The sequence below is a fragment of the Olea europaea genome, unplaced genomic scaffold (assembly GCF_002742605.1).
Source record: "Olea europaea var. sylvestris unplaced genomic scaffold, O_europaea_v1 scaffold1815, whole genome shotgun sequence".
NCBI classification, from domain to species: Eukaryota; Viridiplantae; Streptophyta; class Magnoliopsida; order Lamiales; family Oleaceae; genus Olea; species Olea europaea.
Window position 1 is genome coordinate 288,215 of NW_019235904.1, and position 20,613 is coordinate 308,827.

The following is a 20,613-nucleotide window of genomic DNA, read 5'->3' on the forward strand; positions in this document are numbered from 1 at the left end:
GAAAAGTGCAAACTGTATCAAGAATCCAATCCTCATTAGGTTTAGAGTCATAGTTAGAAATAAGTAGAAGTTTTCTATCACTGTGATAATTTTCTACAAAACTGACTTTCCTGAAGTTTCTGATTTGCAACAAATTTTTCTTTATTCTACAACTTATAACAATCCTTTATCAAGTGCTTATTTTCTTGCAATAATTAGAAATTTGAAGTTAGACTTTAATTTGCCCATTGCACAACCACGATCAACAATAAGGTCATCTCCATGAACCTCAAATCCAACAAGATGTTTTATATTCTCCTATAAATATAAAGCATCGTAGACTTCTTTCATGGTGAGAGTATCCTGATTATATAAGATTGTGTCTCTAAAAGATATATATGAAGCAGGCAACGAACACAACAAAATCAAATCCAAATCTTCTTCATCATATTTAACCTCTAAGGTCTTTAAATCAGGGACAATTTCCTTAAAAAATAACTAGGTGATCTTCAAGGGATGTACCTTCTATTATACGATGAGAACATAGGCGTTGCTTCATATGCAATTTGCTAGTTAGACTTTTTGTCATGCAAAATTATTCCAATTTCATCATAATGAAGCGACTGACTTCTCCTTTAAAATATCTTGAAAAATATTATTTGAATGATGAAGATGAATCTTAGTATGCCTTTCGATTCCTCCGTTGTTTCTCCTGGCGTCCAACTTGTAAACATCTTATGAAAACCCAACAACGCATCGTCCAAATCTGTCTAAGCAAATACTGCTCGCATCTTTACATGCCTTAATGAAAATCTTGTGCTGTTATCCAAAAGTGGAATATCATACTTATGGTTTCCGGAAAAAAGGATCAAGCCAAGCTCTTAACTTGTTCAAAACTTTGATCTCCCAAGATTTTCCAAGCCTTTGGCTTTGATACCAGTTTGTTGAAATGAAGATGATACCGAATTGCTCTCTTAACATTTTGTTGAAGAAAGTCTGAGTTTATAGGCACAATATAAAGTAATTGATCATAGGAATACAAGAACAAAATCACTTACTTTATTGAAGAACAACATCAAGAACATAAGAATTTCAACAATGTCGCTCGAACTATAGTCTAGGCTAGTGAAAAACCGTCAAAAATTTCTCCTTGGTCCATATCTTAACCTTTTTAAGTCCAACACATTTTTCAACTCTCAATTGAACTTTCAAATAGAACTTCAATTAGAATTTATCACATAGACTTCGAATAGGATTCCAAATAACATTTCAAATAGAATTCGGATCACATTCTAATTCTAACAATGGTATAATTATAGCAACCTTCTCAATGTTTTTTCATGGGTATACATCACCCTATCTGGCTCAATATTATGCTATCTTAGAAGGCTTGCGGTTTGCTAAAACACAGGAGTTGATGATCTTCTGCATGGAGTCAGACTGTTTGAATGCTGTATCGATAGTAAATAATCCTTCTCCTCATGCTTAGGGGGCTGCTTTGATTGCTAATATATTTGAATAAATTCATTCTTTTTTTCATACTTAAAATGTACCTTTTTTTTTTTTTTTTTTGGCTTGAGGCAAATTGTGTAGCTCACGGTCTTGCTAGAAAACTCGTTTAGATTTTTGCTCGGTCTGAATAGGTTGGAGATTCCTCAAGTTTCATTTCGGAGTCTGTAATGGTTGATATTAATAAGAATTAACGTCGGCTGCTTTCACAAAAGGAAAGAAAAGGCAATTAGCATACTGATATGTTAATGTTAGAAAATAGTATGTTTGATGTACTGAATTAACATGAAAATAATAACTGACATATAAGAACTTAATTACCCTTTTAAGTAAAATTGAATTGAACATGAAACGTTACATTTCAATATGACAATATGATGTTAGAATAAAAAAATAAAACTGAAAAAATGAGCAATTTAATGCACAAAATAATAGTTGAATTTTAAAATTGATGTTCTCAAATAAAGATCCTGTTTTGGCCCCCATTTCTTAAAACTCATTTTTCTCAAAATTCATTTTCTAATTACAATTTCATGAAATTCACAAGTTTTATCAATTTTCAACCATACGTCTCATCAACATTAAAAGGAATGAGATTTTATTTCAACATTAAAAGGAAAAGAAATCCTAGACAAGATTGAAACAACCCATTATGGAATCTTTAACGATAATAAAAAAATTATAGTAATTTTTTTAGTAGAGTATCATTGATTAACTTTTCCAAGTTGTTGTAAGAAGAGCTATTAGGCTTAGCAGCCAATTGAGCCTTGTTTTTCCGGTCCAATGCCTTATCCTCATTTCCCTCCCAGTTTCACCATCCTTCATAACCCTAACCACTTTCTCAACTTTCTCTCTAGTAACATCACCTTCAATCTCAACCCTGATATCCCATTTCGTGCACGCATATCGACAATTAGTTTGCTGTTCGGCAGATAACGGCCAACAAATCATTGGGATGCCTTTCGATATCGACTCAATTGTTGAATTCCATCCACAATGTGTCAAGAATCCACCAATGGCCTTGTGGGCTAAAACTTGTTCCTGTGAACACCACTCCACAAAAATCCCTCTCCCTTTAGTCGTCTCCAAGAACCCTTCTGGCAAAATTGTTCCTTTGCTGTTCATCATATCCGGCCTGATTATCCACAAGAAATACTGATTGCTATTACTAACTTCCCAAGCAAACTCCACCATTTGATCAGCAGATAGAGGAGTTATACTACCAAAATTAATGTAAAGCACTGAATCATTTTCCCTCTGATAAACCCAATCTAAACAACCCATATCTTCCTTCCACAGATTGGATCCAATGGATTTAAATTGTCACCCGTGAATTTCTTTTTCGAGTAGTTGGATTGGACCGATGGTGTAAACGAGATTGATTTTGGCTCGAATTGCCTGAGGACTTCCACTTTCAATTCATCATAAGTATTGAGAATTATCGCCAGTTGTTGGAGCCACAGTTTGAATTTGGCTAGAATTTCTCCAATTTTTCTCCATGATTAACCGGAACATTAATGGTATGGCCAGTTGTTGGAGCCACAGTTTTACTTATAACCCGACTTGATAATTTAGTTACAGTCTGAGTCACAACAAAGCTTTGCTCTTGAGTCACAATAGAGCCCATAACCTGATTTTCAATAGGCATAGTTTTGATCACATCTATATTGGTCGATTCGTTTGTCATTTCTGAAAGTCAAGCGAAACAATTAGTTTCTAACAATTAAAAGTATAAGATACCAATTTTTTTTTTAGAATCTGTTTTAAGTATGTTGGAAATTTAGTGTAGTTGATGAAACCAGATTTATTCATATCGTATATGCAATTAACATATTGGATTTATTCATATTGTATATGCAACATACCGTTTTTATGCACACCGTATATACAAATTATCTTATATGTATATTACCGTATTTACAGCTTACTGTGTATGCATCATACCGTATTTGCAACAATTTACCGTATGTGCTGCATATCATAGTTGCACAGCATACCGTATATGCAACATATTACTGTATTTGTATATATCGTATATGCAGTGAACAAGATAAAATATAGCACATTTAAATTGCAATAGAATAAACAAATTAATTTGATCAAATTAATTTTGTTGGCCAAATAACGCAGATTAATTTTTAATAAACATAAATAGAAGACAACATAATAAATTGCAAATTATATGAAGCACACGAAATATTAAATAATGATTGAACTTTCAACTCGAGGCTTGTGTGAGCACAATTTCCTTAAAACAGATGCGCCCCCTCATCGTTAGAGCTTAAGATTTAATATGAGCATCTATTTTTCAGGATACAACGGTAAACTAATAGAATATGAGCACAGTAGAGACTACTCCGGCGAACTGAGTTAGTATTCTAACAATATCACCGCCACAACGTTGGACAGAAACTATATATGCAGACAGGACAATACTGTGCATGCAGATAGAGAGATTTTCGTGTGTGTGTTTTCTAGTTTGTAAGAATTGCTGGAAATTGAGACTTGATATAAGATAAATCTGCTATTAACTCTATGACAATAAACATTGGAGTCACTTCAATTTCTGCTGGAGTTTTAGTAGTTTCAAACACTCAAAAGTCAGTTGGAGAAAGCAAAAAAAAATTGCAAAACGTGGACAATCCAAATGGGCCAATTTTTACTCCGTTCAGTTCGACATTTGTGTACGCAGGTCGCACCGACACACAAGTTTAAGGTCCGAAGGTTATTTCGGTCCGTGATTTGTACTCCCTACATGCGCACGTGGAGAGAGCTTTTATGCTACACATGATTACATCTTTTCAAAGTGTATCCATATATATAGTGATTCATGCTTTCTTCATTTTCCTATGTGGGACAAATCCTATTTTCCCAAATAAATCATCTTTCAATGGTCAACTTTGAGCTCCAATTTCTCATTCACCCGAACTTCATTTTTGACAAGTAAATATATGGTTTTGATGCTCTTACGGAGGAGAACGCGGATCAACTTTGATCTTCTAAATTGGACCAACGGTTCCATCGAAAATTGTGTCAAAAGTGAGTCATTTACTCATATTTTCCAACAAATTCTGTGTTGACAAAAGTGACGAAAAATCCCTTATGATGCAATAGTTTGGCCAGTTTTAGGACGGGGGCTATGTGGTCTTGTGCAGCGTATGGAATCACTACTGCATGAGGCTTCATGGTTGTTTCTTGGAAAGCTTTGGAAGTGGAAAGGACAGTTGATAGTTCTATTTATAAATGCTTATAAGCTGGTCAAGTTTTATTCATTACGTGTTAGGTTTAATTAAATGTAAAATTATGTTATTCATTTAATTGTATCTTTTATTCAACAACACTTAGCCCCGTTTGAATCTCGTTACACTAAATTTCATTACATTCAATTTTTCTCTCTCCTATTTTCAACTATACAATCTTCCATTAAATAATAATACATATAAATAAATTTTTTCCCCTTTTTTGTCAACTAATCATTTTGAAAATTTCGCACTTAATCTTGAAATTGTACAAATATAAATAAGGGAATATTAGGAAAGTTATGACAAAAATTACCTTTTCAATAATATTAAATAAAATTTCTTAATCCGTAAGAAAACCAAAATCAATCTATATCAAAATCAATCTATATAAATGGGAGATGGAGTATTAATGAAGGGTTTATTTGCACTATACCTTCTGTTCTTTTAAAATTTACATTTACACATTCTGTTTAACAAAATAAAAAAGAAAAAAAAAACCTACTTTACTAAAAAAAAGAGGGAAAAATTTACACGTGGACTATCTTAAATGGTTAAACGGATAAGAAAATCTATTATTAAAACTACCAAATCACACTCTATATTTTACATTAATGAAGCAATATGCATACCATTTAACTACTCTATCATTTTCTAATTTTAAATTATTGGAAGCAATGGTTTTTATTTAATATTTTTTATTTAAAATATTATTCTTTTTGTCCTTTTTTTTTTATTATCTTCATTTTCTTCAAACTTTAAATTGAAATAAATAACAAATTAATTACAATAAATTAATAATTATTTAAATTATACAATTAAATAGACATATGCCATGCATACATGAGCTATCACTTGTCAAAATGTAGATCAGACCTCTATGTCATTGCCATCCTGCACTAGCCAGTTGCCATATCATCTAAACACAATTCCATTTCTAAAAACTTTAAAATTTTCTAATCGTCGTGTAATTGCATACATGTATCGCTTAAGCATTCTTTGCAATGTGCACGGAAAAGACTCAAGTGCTACCACTCATGTGGGTCCCATGTGGCTAGATAAAGCTAGCTTATGGCTAGCCATGAGTGTAGCTACACTAGCTGTATCAAATTTTAATTTAAAAGGTTCTCCACTTTATAAGTAGTTCAACTTGCCATCATTTTTCAGAGTCAAGATCTGCTGTTCCATTTTGTTTTTATTTAATTAATCCTTGACATTTCATCAATAATTAATATGTTATCTTAAATTTGCCCTCATTAACTTTACTACTAACCTATTAAATTAAGAGGAAATTACTAGAAATGTCCACTTTAACATATACATTTGCAAAGATGTTCACTATTGCAAATCCTTGTAAAAATGTCCATTTTGGAATCATTTAGACCAAATTATCCTTGTTAACAATTTTTGATTCCACACAAAGACAAAAACGAACATTTTTGCAATTAAAAAATTGGCTAATAAAATTTTGACACATAACTTGCCCTATTTATTTCAAAAGTGCACATGTCAAATCATAATAAATGCTACTTGACACAGGAATGTTGAAAATTACATTTCAAGTGTAGAGAAATATCATGTTCGAAATGAAATATCATTCTAGACATCTAATATGTCGAGAACAACATTTGAAATATCGAGAACATTTAATGTTGTAATTTGATATGTGTACTTCTGTAATATAAATGAGGTTCAAATATCGCGAACAACATTTGAAATATCGAGAACGTCATTTTAATGTAACTTTTCATGGAAGCTACTTCTCAAAATCCGTGGCAAATTGGAAAAAATTAATTGCTTCATTTTTTCATTAAGGGCATAATAGATAGTTTAGTACTAAATTAAAAAAGTAGACATTTTTGAATTGACACCCATGAAATTAGACATTTTTTAAAATACCCCTTAAATTAATGATGTGTCAAAAATTAATTGAATGGACAATAAAAATGGACGGTAGAGCTTGACTCCATTTTTCAATGTGGGGGAAACTTCCACATTAAAGCTTATTTATTACTTCTCAACGTCCACATTATGGATATTTATTTCAATTGACAAAAATTTATGTTTGGCATACTTAATAGCTAGTAATAATAATCTCGGGACAAGGTTCAGTTACAACCTAATTATTACGACACACCTAAAATGTTCGTCAAAGTTGACCATTAAAATATTAATAATACTATTCATAATCGTTCACTACAGTAATTAGTCTATGTGGCGCCCATGTGTGTGCATACACACATATATTTCATTACTCATTTTCAATAAGAGTAATCTATTCGTGCTCACTGGGTTAAGCATTAGTTTAGGTGTTAATACGTTATAAATTTAATTAAATGAGTTATGTGAATTTGCATTTAAATGAATTATCATTTAATACCATGTAAAAAAAGGTCGATTGATGAAAAAGAAATAATTTACAATCGAAACCCATAAACCATTCGTACTGGGGTCAAAATTTCTTGGAATATATAGTTTCTACACTTATCCAGGATCCTAAATGATGATATTTTGTTATTCTTTGGACGAATTAGTGCCTCATTTGTCATTTATTACTTTTATTAGGAAAAACTCATGTTTGGACGAAGAATTGGAAGAAAGAATGGAAAATTGCTAAAATGAAGCAAATTCAAATTTCGAGGAATAAAGGTTAAATACTCAAAAGTTATTTTGTACCTCATGGCTCATGATAAAGATTCAAGAATACTAGAGATCAATTGGATGAGGAAATAAGTCAAAGGGATAAAGTATAGTCAAAGTATTATCATACATTAATTTTTAGCCGAAAAATTTATGTTTTAGATTTTCAACCTCATATTGAGACCCAATTTTGACATAGCAAACATTCAAATTGAAAAATTGATATTTCTAGAAGAATAATCCCTCTGGGTGAGCTTTTCAATGCATTTTGAATTACCTCAGTCAAATATTGGAAGGGAAAGTTATGACAAAAATACTAAAAATCGCTCCACTGTCGAAACTTAGGCGAGGCACGTGCCCTAGCCTGCAGAAGAGGTGCACGCCCCAACCAAAAAATGAGGAATTGAGGCTCCCTAAACCAGCAAGGCGTCCACCCTATATATGCCTGCGCACGCTTCTCAGTAAAAAAAAAAGGAAAAAAATTCCTTATTTTTGTTAAGGTAACTATTCAATGCAATCTTTTTGGCATGTTTTAAATACCAAACTCGACCAGAACATGTAAAACCTCAATTCAACCTAAATTTCATTATATTCTACATAATTTGGAGGCGAAGAACAAGTCTATACATCAATTCAAAGTGAATCACACAAGGATTTTGAATATTCATTGCCTGATTTTAAGATTTGAGCCAAGAGCGTGGATTTCTCCTACTTCTTCCATCTTTTTTTCTTTTTGGTGATGTTTTTCCAATTATTCTTGTGTAATTTAATCGTAAGAATGTTAGGCTAAGTTTTTCATTATACTGGATGAATAACGAACCCTATTTTTTGTTTATTTTAATTCAAGACAATTAGTTTAGTATTTTTTGATTTTTATTGATTGGTTTTGTATTTTCATTGAACTATTTGATTGCTTGATCACCACCTAGACAGTAAATTATTTGTTGTAGTGTAGGAATACTCACAATAAATCTGAAACGCGACAAAATCAACACGTGGACAATAGGTGTTAGGAATAATATTTATATCATTTGCAATCATGTGTGATAAATCCTGTAAATTAATGCATATTTTTCATATGAATTCGAATTAGGAATATGATCAAATCAAGTTAAATATAGGTCTAATATATCTTGGAAAAGAATATTGAATAAAAGTGAATTATCGATTCTCTTGAGTACATGAATTTACTAAATTATGAATTAAGAGTTGAATTAAATAGCAATAAGGAGATTCACGATTCCAATACAAATATTCACGTATTAGATAAATACTTTATTTGCTTTCTTAATTTAGGATTAATATAGAAAACATAATTATCACCTAGATTGATGCTTAATTCAACTGGGGATGATTGGTATTACTTTTTCAATAAATTGAGAGAGAGAGAGAGAGAGAGAGAGATGAGTTTATATTATTTAAAAAAACCTGTTTCATCTTCCAAAAGCCAAATCGTTTCTTCCAATACATCCTCTCTTTCTCCCAATTGGCCAAACCTCCAAATAGTAAATATATTAAGATTTTCAAAATGCTATATATTAAAAATTTAAACAACGATCAATAAACGTTACAAAAATGATAAAAAAAATTGCAATATTCAATGAACGTAGCAAAAGGTGACATTAGCAACGTGCATTTAAAATATGTTAATTCTCAATTATGTTAACCGATGACTACATTCACTTATTAGAATATTGAGCTAGACCCTTTTAGCAACACTCAATTAACAAATGTTGTCTTTTGCTAATTGCAAAATGTCATTTTTGTTGTAGAGTTTCGCCATCGCCAACCTCTACCGGAAGAGAGTTCTCACTGATGAGTACACATGAAGTCCTAAACCTAAAAAAATTGTCAAATTTCATTCCACCTATAAATATTCCAAAGAATCTTGTTTTGGAAGTGAAATTTAATATATCAAGTCAAGGCATAATGTGGATGTAGATGTAGAGGGAGGAAACAGGAATAGTAAATTGGAACGTGTGTTATACATATTTAATAAAAGGCTTATACAATAATTAAGTGGTAAATTATCTCTGTTGCTCAAATTGCAAGCCACTTCCATCTTCTTGTTGCACATATGGACTATAGTAATGTATAGCATTACCTAATTATGTTTAAAAAAATATGTTTACACGTGTAATATTGTGTGCACGCGTACACACACACATGTATATAGGCGGAGCTACTCTTGGGCAAGGGTGGTCCACGGACCATCCAATTTTTCTTTTTAAAATATAAAAAATGAAAAGGAAATCAAAAGGTTCTTTCTTTCTATCCTATTATGTACTTCTTGACATATTATCGTTTCCATTGTTATATGTGGTTGGGAATTTGGGTTTACCTGCTTCAATTCTCGTAGTAAAGTATCATGTGCTTGTTATCTTTGTCTATATTTTTTCCTTGAATAAATATAGGGACCATATGAGGAATCAAGATTTTGTGAATATGTTCATTAAGATAACTCAATTTAAGCTTCAATTGCTAACAATTTGCATAGCACCATATACATCCCCATAAATCCTGAAAAGCTCAAGATATTTATCGTTGGGCTATCTCGAAGTATGATATGGTATTTATCATATAAGATGGTATTTATCATATAAGATTTGTTGGCTCCATTGAAGCTAAATCTCTTACCTAAAGTTATACGTCTTTCGTCAATTCAAAAGTACAAAACTATACATTGAAATAATTTTAAGTTTTAGAACTTCCTCATTGCATTTTTAATCAGCGTGCATTTGATTCATTTCTCTAACTATTTGTTCAGAGAAAGTTTAAGCTCAAAGAGGATAAAGTGGTAAGTATTGAAAGTAAGACACATGTTGCTCAAACCTTGCCATTTCATTAACATAAAAGCTAAACGATGTAAGAACTTGTTTGTTGTTCATAAAACAAATAAATTTAAAACGAACTTTTAAAAAATATCATCAAAATAATAAAAAAAATTGAAGATTGGATATTCAAATTACCAGAATACTTGTACTTTCTTGGGTGCTATTCCCAATGCGCGTGCCAACATTCTGTTCAATTGCTTGAGACTCAAGCTAAATAAGAATTTATAATAACTTTAGTATTTTTAAGTAAATCTAAAACTTTAACTAAAATCAAATAATGGTATGTTAACATTACCTCATTTTTCCCCTACTGTATTCTTTTTTTTTTTTGGGCTTCATGATGCTTTCTCTTCTTCGTAGCAAACTTCTCCACATCGGAGATCTTTTTAGTTTTAGGTGGACGCCCAATCCCTTCAAACTGCTACAGGACTACGGAGTCCATTGTTTTTATAAGAAGTTTCAACAAAAGTTACCAGTGGCATTAGTATTTGTAGTAGAACAATTTCTCAAAGATGATTCATTTTTGCTCATTTTTTGTTGAAAGTTACATAAAATTGCACGGTTCTCATCAGAAATGATAGCTAAGTGAACAACATCATCTAATTTCTTTTACAACTTGTGATAACGTTGAACCTCATGATCACCTTTCCAATCATCATAAGCAACTTTCACCCTTGTACGAGTTCTTTTTAAATCTTTCTCCAATGAGTTAAGATGTATTTTTCCGAAACTTTTTGTTCATCTACATATAAAAGAACCAATGAAGTATGCTTACATAAAATACCTCTAACCAAACAATTGAAGGTACATTTAACCTCATTTTCCTTTTCATATAAGCTTTTTTATGTCTATCTCCAACCAGAATATCTTCGACCACATCGAATAATCCATTTTTCATCAACACAAAAAACTTCATAATATAATTTCCTTATCAGCTCTTTTCAAAAAAATTTGAACTTTGAATTGGTGTATATAGTTTGAAATTGCTTTTCTATTTCATAATGTGTTACACGTCGAATAGTTATAGCAAAAGGATGAAAATCATCACGAATTTTCTTTTCAATCTTGCTTCTTAAGATATTACCGTATTGTTCAACAAATTACTTCAAGACTGTCTTTCAATTCACGTAATCATCAAAGAATGCATTCATACTTTTGCTACATTGCATAGTTGAATACAAGCCTAAAATATGTCCATTACAATTGTAGGAATCCAACAATGCATATCTTTACACAAATTAACTATTCATACATTTTCATGAAGATTGAACTCATTGATGAAATGTTCCCACTTCTCTTGAAATTCTTCTTTCTCCAAAGATTCATATACTACATTATGCAAGATATCATTTTGTCTTACAGCTTATAGCCCCTTAACTTCTCTGGTCCAGTTCGAATAACTTTTAAAAAAAATATCGACCCCATGTTCACATTTATCTAAATTTATAGGGAAAAAAACACAATTATATTGGCATCCAATTTTTACAAAATAAAAATCACATAAAACCATATAATTAAATAAACATGTCAACATCAATAGGTTGTATTCCCATGTCATCATCGCCTCCTCCATAGGCCAACCATGTCATTAGTTGAACCTTCCAATCTAGCAACACTCCAACTCCCTACCAACCAATCAAATCTCACCATGTGAAACCCTTATAATTATGTAACTACATTGCTATTTGTACACCATGCTATACAACATGGTTTACAGCCATCTCACATGATGAGGTCCACCATAAATAAAAAAAATTGTGAGCCTTCTATTTTGAGATGTTGTAAAACATGATGTACAACCATTAATATTCCACAGGAAATTGAAGCATGGTGTGAGGGAGCCAACCTGTATAAAGGATGGTGTACACGTAACTGCTTTCATTTCCCATGTATAAACATTCAAGTTCTTGAATTCAACTTTACTTTTGGAGAAAATAGCCTCAAATTACTATTCTGCCACTAGCACAATATTTTTGCTCTACTTCATCTTCTTCGAATCTTCGTCTCTCTTCAATGTCTACTCTAGTGCAAAAACATCCATTTATGTTGAAATACCATAAAGGCCCTTTTCTAAAGGGAACCATCACCGTTAATTTCATCTGGTATGGCAAGTTCACACCCATCCAATGCTCCATAATTGTTGATTATCTGCCATCCTTCAATTCTATGAAGGCTCCATAGTCGTTTGTTTAAATACGGTGAAAATTTTTATCTATGCTCGTGGTAGGGAATCAAATTTTGGAAGAAAATCATTCTTTAGGAAAGTGTCTCATGAATTTCAATATACTTTTCTTGGCCGCTAAGGAGGGCATTTAAGAAGGCCAGTTAATGTTTTTCAAATGGCGAAAGATGTTGTCATTGGTGGGATTTGCTTGAGTCATTATGGTGGATATGGATCGACCAACGGAGTGACCTGGTTCGCGTTTGCATGGAATTGGAATTTGGAGACACAGTGATTAGGTTACTTTGCATGGCCATTTCATCTGTTGTTTATGGACCCCAAACGTCATCGCTGGTGGCGTCGAATGACCAGGTTCGCGTTGACGGGATGGTGATTAATTTGGCAACTATTTTAGCAAGTACCGCGATAAACCCGTTTAATAATGGGTATTTCTAGGGTCCACCAACGGCTCCATTAGAGTTGATGATGGCTTGCACAGGCATTTTCTGGTCGGCACTTATTTGGGTTACGCCGGCATTGTTTTGACGAATAAGAGCACTGAAGCTGGTTGATGGAATTTGTTAAAATGAAAATTGGTAAGGTATAAAACCATGAAAAATGTGAAAAAAGTGACTTTCATCTCAAATTTAGCCAAATATTTGGATTTGATCCGGTAGTCAAATTATGAAAATAAATAGACTAACTTATTTTACTCGTCGAATAGATGATCGTGATATATTTTAACTCTTAAAACTAATTCTAGATGAATGAGAAATTATTGTCCAAAATTAGAAGGAAAAATTTAAATTTTCAACACTTGATAAGAGTGTAAAATACCATATTTTCCCCTCTTAACTATTGCATTCATCTGATTATATTATGCCAAAATGCACTCATTACTCTTATATTTTGGTTTATGTTGCATTTTGGTGAAAAAGATGAAATTCGGAAGAAACAAGTGAAAAATGACCAAAGTAGAAGAGAACGAAAGTTCAGGGACTAAAGTGCAAATGATCCAAACTTGTGTCTAAGATTATGATGAAGATTCGAAAGTGTTAGAGGTCATGTGGATGAGGAAAGAAGTCAAAGGGATGAAATAACGTCAAAGTTTGATCAATACATCAATTTCCAATCGAAAACTAACACACCAGTTTTTAGTCTCATGTTGGGACCCATTTTTGACATGGAAGATGATCGAATTGAGAGATGACTTCTGAATAAAAATTGTGGCCCTTTGAGTTAGCTATCCAATGCAACTTGAATAACCTCAATTGGATATCGGGAAAGAAAGTTATGATTAAAACACTGAAAACTGTCTGGCGAAACCATGCGGTCGCATGCCTTTCTACTATGCGATCGCACACACCTATACCGAGAATTGAAGAGGCTGAAAGTGCATAACCATGCGACCGCAATGACAATAACCATGCGGTCGCATAGTGTTTTTTGGGCGGCCGAATCTCAGTTTCCTTATACGATTGAATCTCTTATGGTAACTTAATTTTCACGGGATATAAATGCCCAAAATCACCCAGAACGAAGTCAGATGCCCCCAGACCTATTTCTTTCATCTTGGTGCTCAAGAAACTCCATGGAAAACTAAGGAACTTGGTGAAGCAACGAAGGATCTCAATCGATTTTGGTGATTTCGACATCTTTAATTCATGTAATTGAGTTTTTCATTATTAAACAATTTTAGAATCGAATTTCCATATCTTGAATATGTTTTTGACATTAGTTTAACAATTATTAGAATTTTCATAGATTCAGTCATGCTTTCTCTATCGAATATTCGAAATACTTGTTGAATTACAATTTGAATTATTTATTGTTGAGATTATTTTAACTTTTATCAAATCCTTCATAGATCTAGACATGTTCCTTCTATCGAATGATTGGAATAATTGTTGAATTTTAATCTTAATATTACTTTATTGGCGAATTGATTATTGCCTTATACTTGATGTATATTGCCGATCTTTGATCTTGTTCCAATAAAAAAATGTGCGAATGTGTTATAGGAAATCTAGATTCTAGCAATATAATTGGAATTAAATTGGACTTTATTGTTAAATCTTCCGATTAGAGAGTTGGGAAGAAAATCTCTAATTGATGAAAAATACATGAATTATTGATGTCGATTGATCCAATCCAATGGGGGAATTTCGACGCTTCACTTATGTCGCATATTGATAATTAATTTTTATTCCAAGTGACAAATTATTCCCACATAAAATTACGAAAACCCTAGTTTGTTTGATTTTTTGAGAAAATTTCTATCTCCCTATGGATACGACACCCCAAAACTGTACTACAATCACCGCGTTATACTTTGGGCGTAATCAACACTTATGGCCACCGCTCAAGCGGCAACCCAGCACCAAGTGAGCGATAGGGTTTCTACTTTTGGTGCTTGAGCGGCGCGCCAACAATAAGTGATCGACAAATAGGATTGCATCCTTTCATAAAAGTCGCTGAGTTTTGGAGCGTGTCTCTCCATTCATAACCCTCATATTCTAGAAATTGGACCCCTTAGATATCATTTAGGCATCTCAATTCATATGCTTGAGCGTAAAAATTATTGTTAAAACTGTCCCAAATTTTGTATTCAAAATCATTCTTTGAAGAGAGAATAATCTGTTCGAGTTTGCTGTTGCCTTGTAGTTGGAAGAGCTTCTACTACAAGGAAGTAATCCCTTATATCTTGGGAGAAAATTTTCGTTACTTTTCTAGCACCATTGCGGGGTAAATTTATTTTAAGGAAAGAGTGTTATCACTTGCCTAGGATCATTTCATCTAATTTTCTTCTTCTCATTTTGGTTCTACCATCTTCATTTGTGGTTTAACAACATTTTGTGTTGTTAAACTTGTGCCAAATTATTGTCCACATACAAAATAACTTTTGTATCCACTAACAAACTTAAAACGAAATTTTCCATTGTTTTGTTGAATAAACCCGCATTCTTTTGGAATAAGCATTTGTGCTATTATTTTCTTGAATTTTACTTGTGTTGAACTTTTGTTTACATAACATAAATAAATACCATTGAGACTACTTCGAGTCAAACAACAAATGGTATAAACAATGTGGCCCGCCTTTGGCCACACCACTTCAAAATACTTCAATTTCACATGGGAAAAACTAGAAAAGTTTGGAAGAGTAGACTTCAAGAGATGGCAACAAAAGTTTTTTCTCACCATTTTGAAATTGGAAAAGTTCATATCCCGAAACCGCTCCAGTGGTACAAGAATGAAAAAATAATCGTGAATCAATTATTGTATTGTATGCTTGAAAGTACTTAAATTTCCTTTAGAAGATTGCGTTGTATGCATGGAAGTGCTTGAATTTCCTTTATAAGAACTATATCATAAATAGATTGGACAATATACTTTACGGAGTGTCTAGTGCTATGAAATTGGCCAAGGAACTTTGGGATTCTTTGGAAAAAAAAGTACAAAACAGAGGACGTTGGTACGAAGAAGTTCATTATCGAAAAGTTCCTTGATCACAAGATGATAGACTCCAAAATCGTGATTGGTCAAGTGCAAGAACTATAGGTTCTACTTCATGATATTTGTGTGGAGAAAATGGATTTGAGTAGGTATTTCCAAGTTGCTACTATCATTGAGACACTCCCACTTTTATGACAAGATTTCAAAAATTATCTCAAGCACAAATGCAAGAAGATGAGCTTAAAGGAAATGATAGCCCATTTGAGGATTGAAGAAGACAATAGAAAGATCAAAAGGAAGTCTATTGCTCAACTTGGAGCAAACTTTGTGAAATTTGGTTCGAGGATCAATAAAAAGCGTAAGGTCTCTGGTGATGCACCAAAAAGAGACAACTTCAAGAATGTCAAGAAGTTCAAAGGCAAATACTAAATTGTGAAAAGCGGTTCACTCTAATGAATGTCGAAAGCCTAAAAAGAATACACAAATTAATGTGGTTGAAAGAGACACGCTATCTGAAGAGGTACAAGATACGAATGTCTATGGTTGTTTCTGAATGCAACAATGTTCGTAATTCAAGAGAATGATGGGTCGATAGTGGTGCTACAAGCCATATTTGTGCAAATATAACTATGTTCTCAAACTACAAAGAACTAAATAGAGAACAATTTTTCATGTGAAATTTTGCAAGCTTGAAAGTTAAAGGCTAAGAGAAGATTACTTTGAAGATGACTTTTGGCAAAGAGCTCGTCCTCAACAATGTCCCACATGTACCGTACAATCGCAAGAACCTTGTATCTGAGTATCCAAGCAAAAATGACTTAAAACTTGTGTGTATCCGATAAATTTTTACTCACTAAAAATGAGATTTATGTTGGTAAATGATACTTATGTGACAGAATGTTTAAAATGAACATTCCTACAACTGTACTAAAACAAAGTATTATAATTAAAATTTTGAATTTTACTTATATACTTGAGTTGTCTTGTTTATGACATAATTGATTAGGACATGCCAATTAAAATATGTGCTTGAACTTATGCATCAAAGTTTAATTTCAATTCTTAAATTTGATCCTAATCGTAAATGTGAAATTTGTGTTGAGGAAAAATTGGCCAAAACACCTTTCATTTGGTTCAAAGGAACATGACACTTTTAAAATTAATTCATAGCAATATTTTTGATTTAAAATTTGTTCAAACTAAAGGTGGTAAGAAATACTTTATTACATCGATTATTGTACAAAGTATTGTTATGTTTATTTGCTAAGAAGCAAAGACGAAGTCTTAGATGTTTTTAAACATTGTAAGATGGAAGTTGAAAATCAAGGTGAATGAATAAAAAACATTTGAAGTGATAGATGAGTAGAATACGGCGTACCGTTGAAGAATATTGCTCCGAACATGAAGTCATTCATCAAATACTGGCACGTTACTCACCTCAATCGAATGGTGTTGTTGAATACAAAAATAAACTCTTAAGGAAATGATGAATGCAATGTTGATAAGTAAATCGCATCCAGAACTTGTGGGGGAAGCTGTACTTTTTGCCGATCGCATTCTAAACAAGATACCTTTAAAAAATGGATGAAACTTCATATGAATCATGGAAATGTTATCTACTTTCTTATAAACACTTGAGCCCCCGTTTGGCCCCCCTTTTTTTTGGAAATGAAATAGGTGGAATAGTATTTTTTTTTTTTTTAAATATGAGTGGTTAAAAAAAAGAAAATTAGTCCTCAAACAATTAATTATATATTTATTGGATACACCAATAATAGTAGTGCATATCATTTTCTTGTTCTTAAAACTGATGCTCAAGACATACATGAAGGCACTATAATAGAATCGAGAAAAAGCATCTTTTGTCAAAGATATCTTTTCATGCAAAGACAAGGAAAACATAACTTCAAATAAAAAAACTTATAAAATTACAAAAGGTACTTCAAATTATGAAGAACCAAGAAGTAGTAAAAGAGCTAGAACATCTACTTTGTTTGGTCCTGATTACACGGTAGAAAATAAATTGAAGCTATTAATAAGACAATGTCTAGATCGAAAGCACCACAATGGAAAGAAATTATCAATAGTGAGATAGATTCTATAATACAAAATTTGTGAATGAATGCCAAGCTAGGCCACCTTGAATGGCGTGAGCCGTATGCAGGGAGCAATCCAAACGACCAAGCCTCAACTGGGCGCTACATCAGTCACCGGGGCATCGGTTATCCAACCTCATATACCACACCAATTTGTTATGTATGAATGATGAGATTCCATTGATACAGAGCCAATTCCAATAGACTTATTGGAGGGTCCCATCATACTTGGGAATTGGTTGATTTATCACCCGAAAATAAGTTTTTTGGGTGTAAATGAATTATCAAGAAAAAAATTAAAATCGGATGGGTCAATTGATAAATATAATGCTAAATTGGTTGTCAAAGGATATAGGCAAAAAAGAAGAACTTATCTTCTTTGATACCTACTTACATGTGACTAGAATTACTTCGATAATATTGTTAATTGCAATTGCAACATTACATAACTTTGAGATTCATCAAATGGACGTAAAAATGACATTTCCGAATGTTGACTTAGAAGAGGAGATATACATGGAGCAATGTGAAAGCTTCATTACTTCCATCCAAAAACAAAAAAGGTTTGCAAACTCGTTAAGTTCCTATATGGGTTGAAACAAGCTCATAACAATGGTACCAAAAGTTAAACAAAACGATATTATCAAATGCTATTAAAATTAAAAAGTGTGTATAAATAAAATATACACTAAAAGCCTATGTAATTGTATGTTTGTATGTAGACGATATGTTGATTATGATTAATAATCACGAAATAATCATACATACCAAGAATTGTTAACAAAATATTTTGACGAGAAAAACATGGGTGTGGCTGATGTGATATTAGGGATTAAGATCTCTAGAATTTCTGAGGGAATTGTACTTTCCCAATCTCTTTACTTTGAAAGTGTACTTAAGAGATTTAATGTACTTGATGAAAGTTTTGTGAAAATTCTATTGACTGAAATCTACTCTTAGTTAAGAATATGGGTGAACCGGTATCACAACTAAAGTATTCACAAGTTATATGCAATCTAATGTACATTACGAACGATACTCAAACAAATATAGCATTTTACTAGAGTTCTAAGCTTAATAGATTCGTGAGTAATCTAAGCTATGATCATTGGAAAGCTTTGACTAGAGTTCTAAGGTATTTAAAACATACATTAACCTTTATATTACACTTCACAAAATATCATAAGGTATTGGAAGAATATTGTGATGTGAATTTGATATCTGACATGAAAGATTCCAAATCTACTAGGGTTTATGTATTTACCATTGGTGAGGTTGCTTTGTCATGGAAGTCTAGTAAAAAGTGGACTTTTATAGCCCTATCAATGATAGAATCAGGGTTTATTGTTTTGGATAAAGCAGGTGAAGAAGCATAATGACTTCGTAGCCTTTTGGAAGACAGTCAATGTTGGCCTAACTCAGTACCTCCAGTAGGTATACATTGTGAAAATTAAATGGCTTTTCAAAAGGCAAAAAATAGAGGGTATAATGGTAAGTCTAGATACATACGTTATAGACACAATACCACTAAACAATTGATCTCAAATGGTATTATCTCCATAAATTATGTGAAATCAAAAGAGAACATTGCGGATCCGCTTACAAATGACTTATTGAGAGATCAAATTGTTGCATATCAAAATGAACGTGATTAAAGCCTACTGCTTAAGAATCTTTGTAATTGTAACCCTAACTCAAGGATTTTGCTTTTAGCGCTCGAGCGAAGAGCCATCAGTAGATGAGCAACAAATAGGATTGCGTCCCTTTATGAAGATTGCTGAGTTTTGGGACGTGTCTCTTCATTTACAATCCCCCTTCTATAAATTGGATCCCCTTGATGTCATTTAGGCTTCCCAATTCATGTTCTTGGGTCTTGCATCAAAATTCTTGCCAAAACTCTCCCAAATTTTGTATTAGAAATCATCTTTGAAGAGAGAATAATTCATTTAAGTTCGTTGTTGCCTTGTAGTTGAAAGTACTTTTACTACAAGGAAGTAATATATTGTATTTTGAGAGACAATTGCGGTTACTCCATTAGCATTGATGCGGGACAAATTTCTTTTGAGGAAAGAGTGTTATCACTTGTCTCGGATCATTTCATCTTATTTTCCTGATCTTCTTATCTTGGTTCTACCATCTTCATTTGTGAGTTAACATAATTTTGTTTTGTTAAACTTGTACAAAATTATTGTCCATATACAAATAACATTTATACCATATCCAACAAAGCTAGCTACAATGCGCATGGTGTGAGCGGCAGGAAGTGCTTACTCCCTGCTATGTGGGACCCTCAATCATCCAAATGTTCAACGCTTGTTTGACAAATACAAGGAAGCGAGGAAGGAATCAATGTGTGCACGTGTATGGTAGTAAAGATACAGACGCGAATGGGGTTTATGCTTTTATGGAAGAGTTTGGATTTGGAAATTTGGTAGGTTGGTTGGTTGGGTGAGGATGGGGGTGGTCAATTTATAATTCACTTTAAATTCTCTTTTCGTTGAAAAACCTGAAATAAGGGTAATGTGTAATTTATAATGGAAAAGATAGTAAAAGTGAAAGTGTTGAATGGGTATTTTTTTCATAAAATTAAAATGTAGTATGACAGTGAGGTTACTATTACATTATTTAATGCATATATTTTTATTGAACAGTATGATTACTAACTAGGAGTGAAACTAGATTGCATTATTCGTATAGATGAC

At 32.5% G+C, this 20,613-nt stretch overlaps 2 pseudogenes; one reads left to right on the forward strand and one right to left on the reverse strand.

Annotated features, from left to right (window-relative positions):
• Positions 1-2,167: 2,167 nt before the first annotated feature.
• LOC111378433 lies at positions 2,168-11,922 on the reverse strand (annotated as a pseudogene).
• A 5-nt stretch (positions 11,923-11,927) lies between these two features.
• LOC111378434 lies at positions 11,928-20,232 on the forward strand (annotated as a pseudogene).
• The last annotated feature ends 381 nt before the right edge of the window (positions 20,233-20,613 follow it).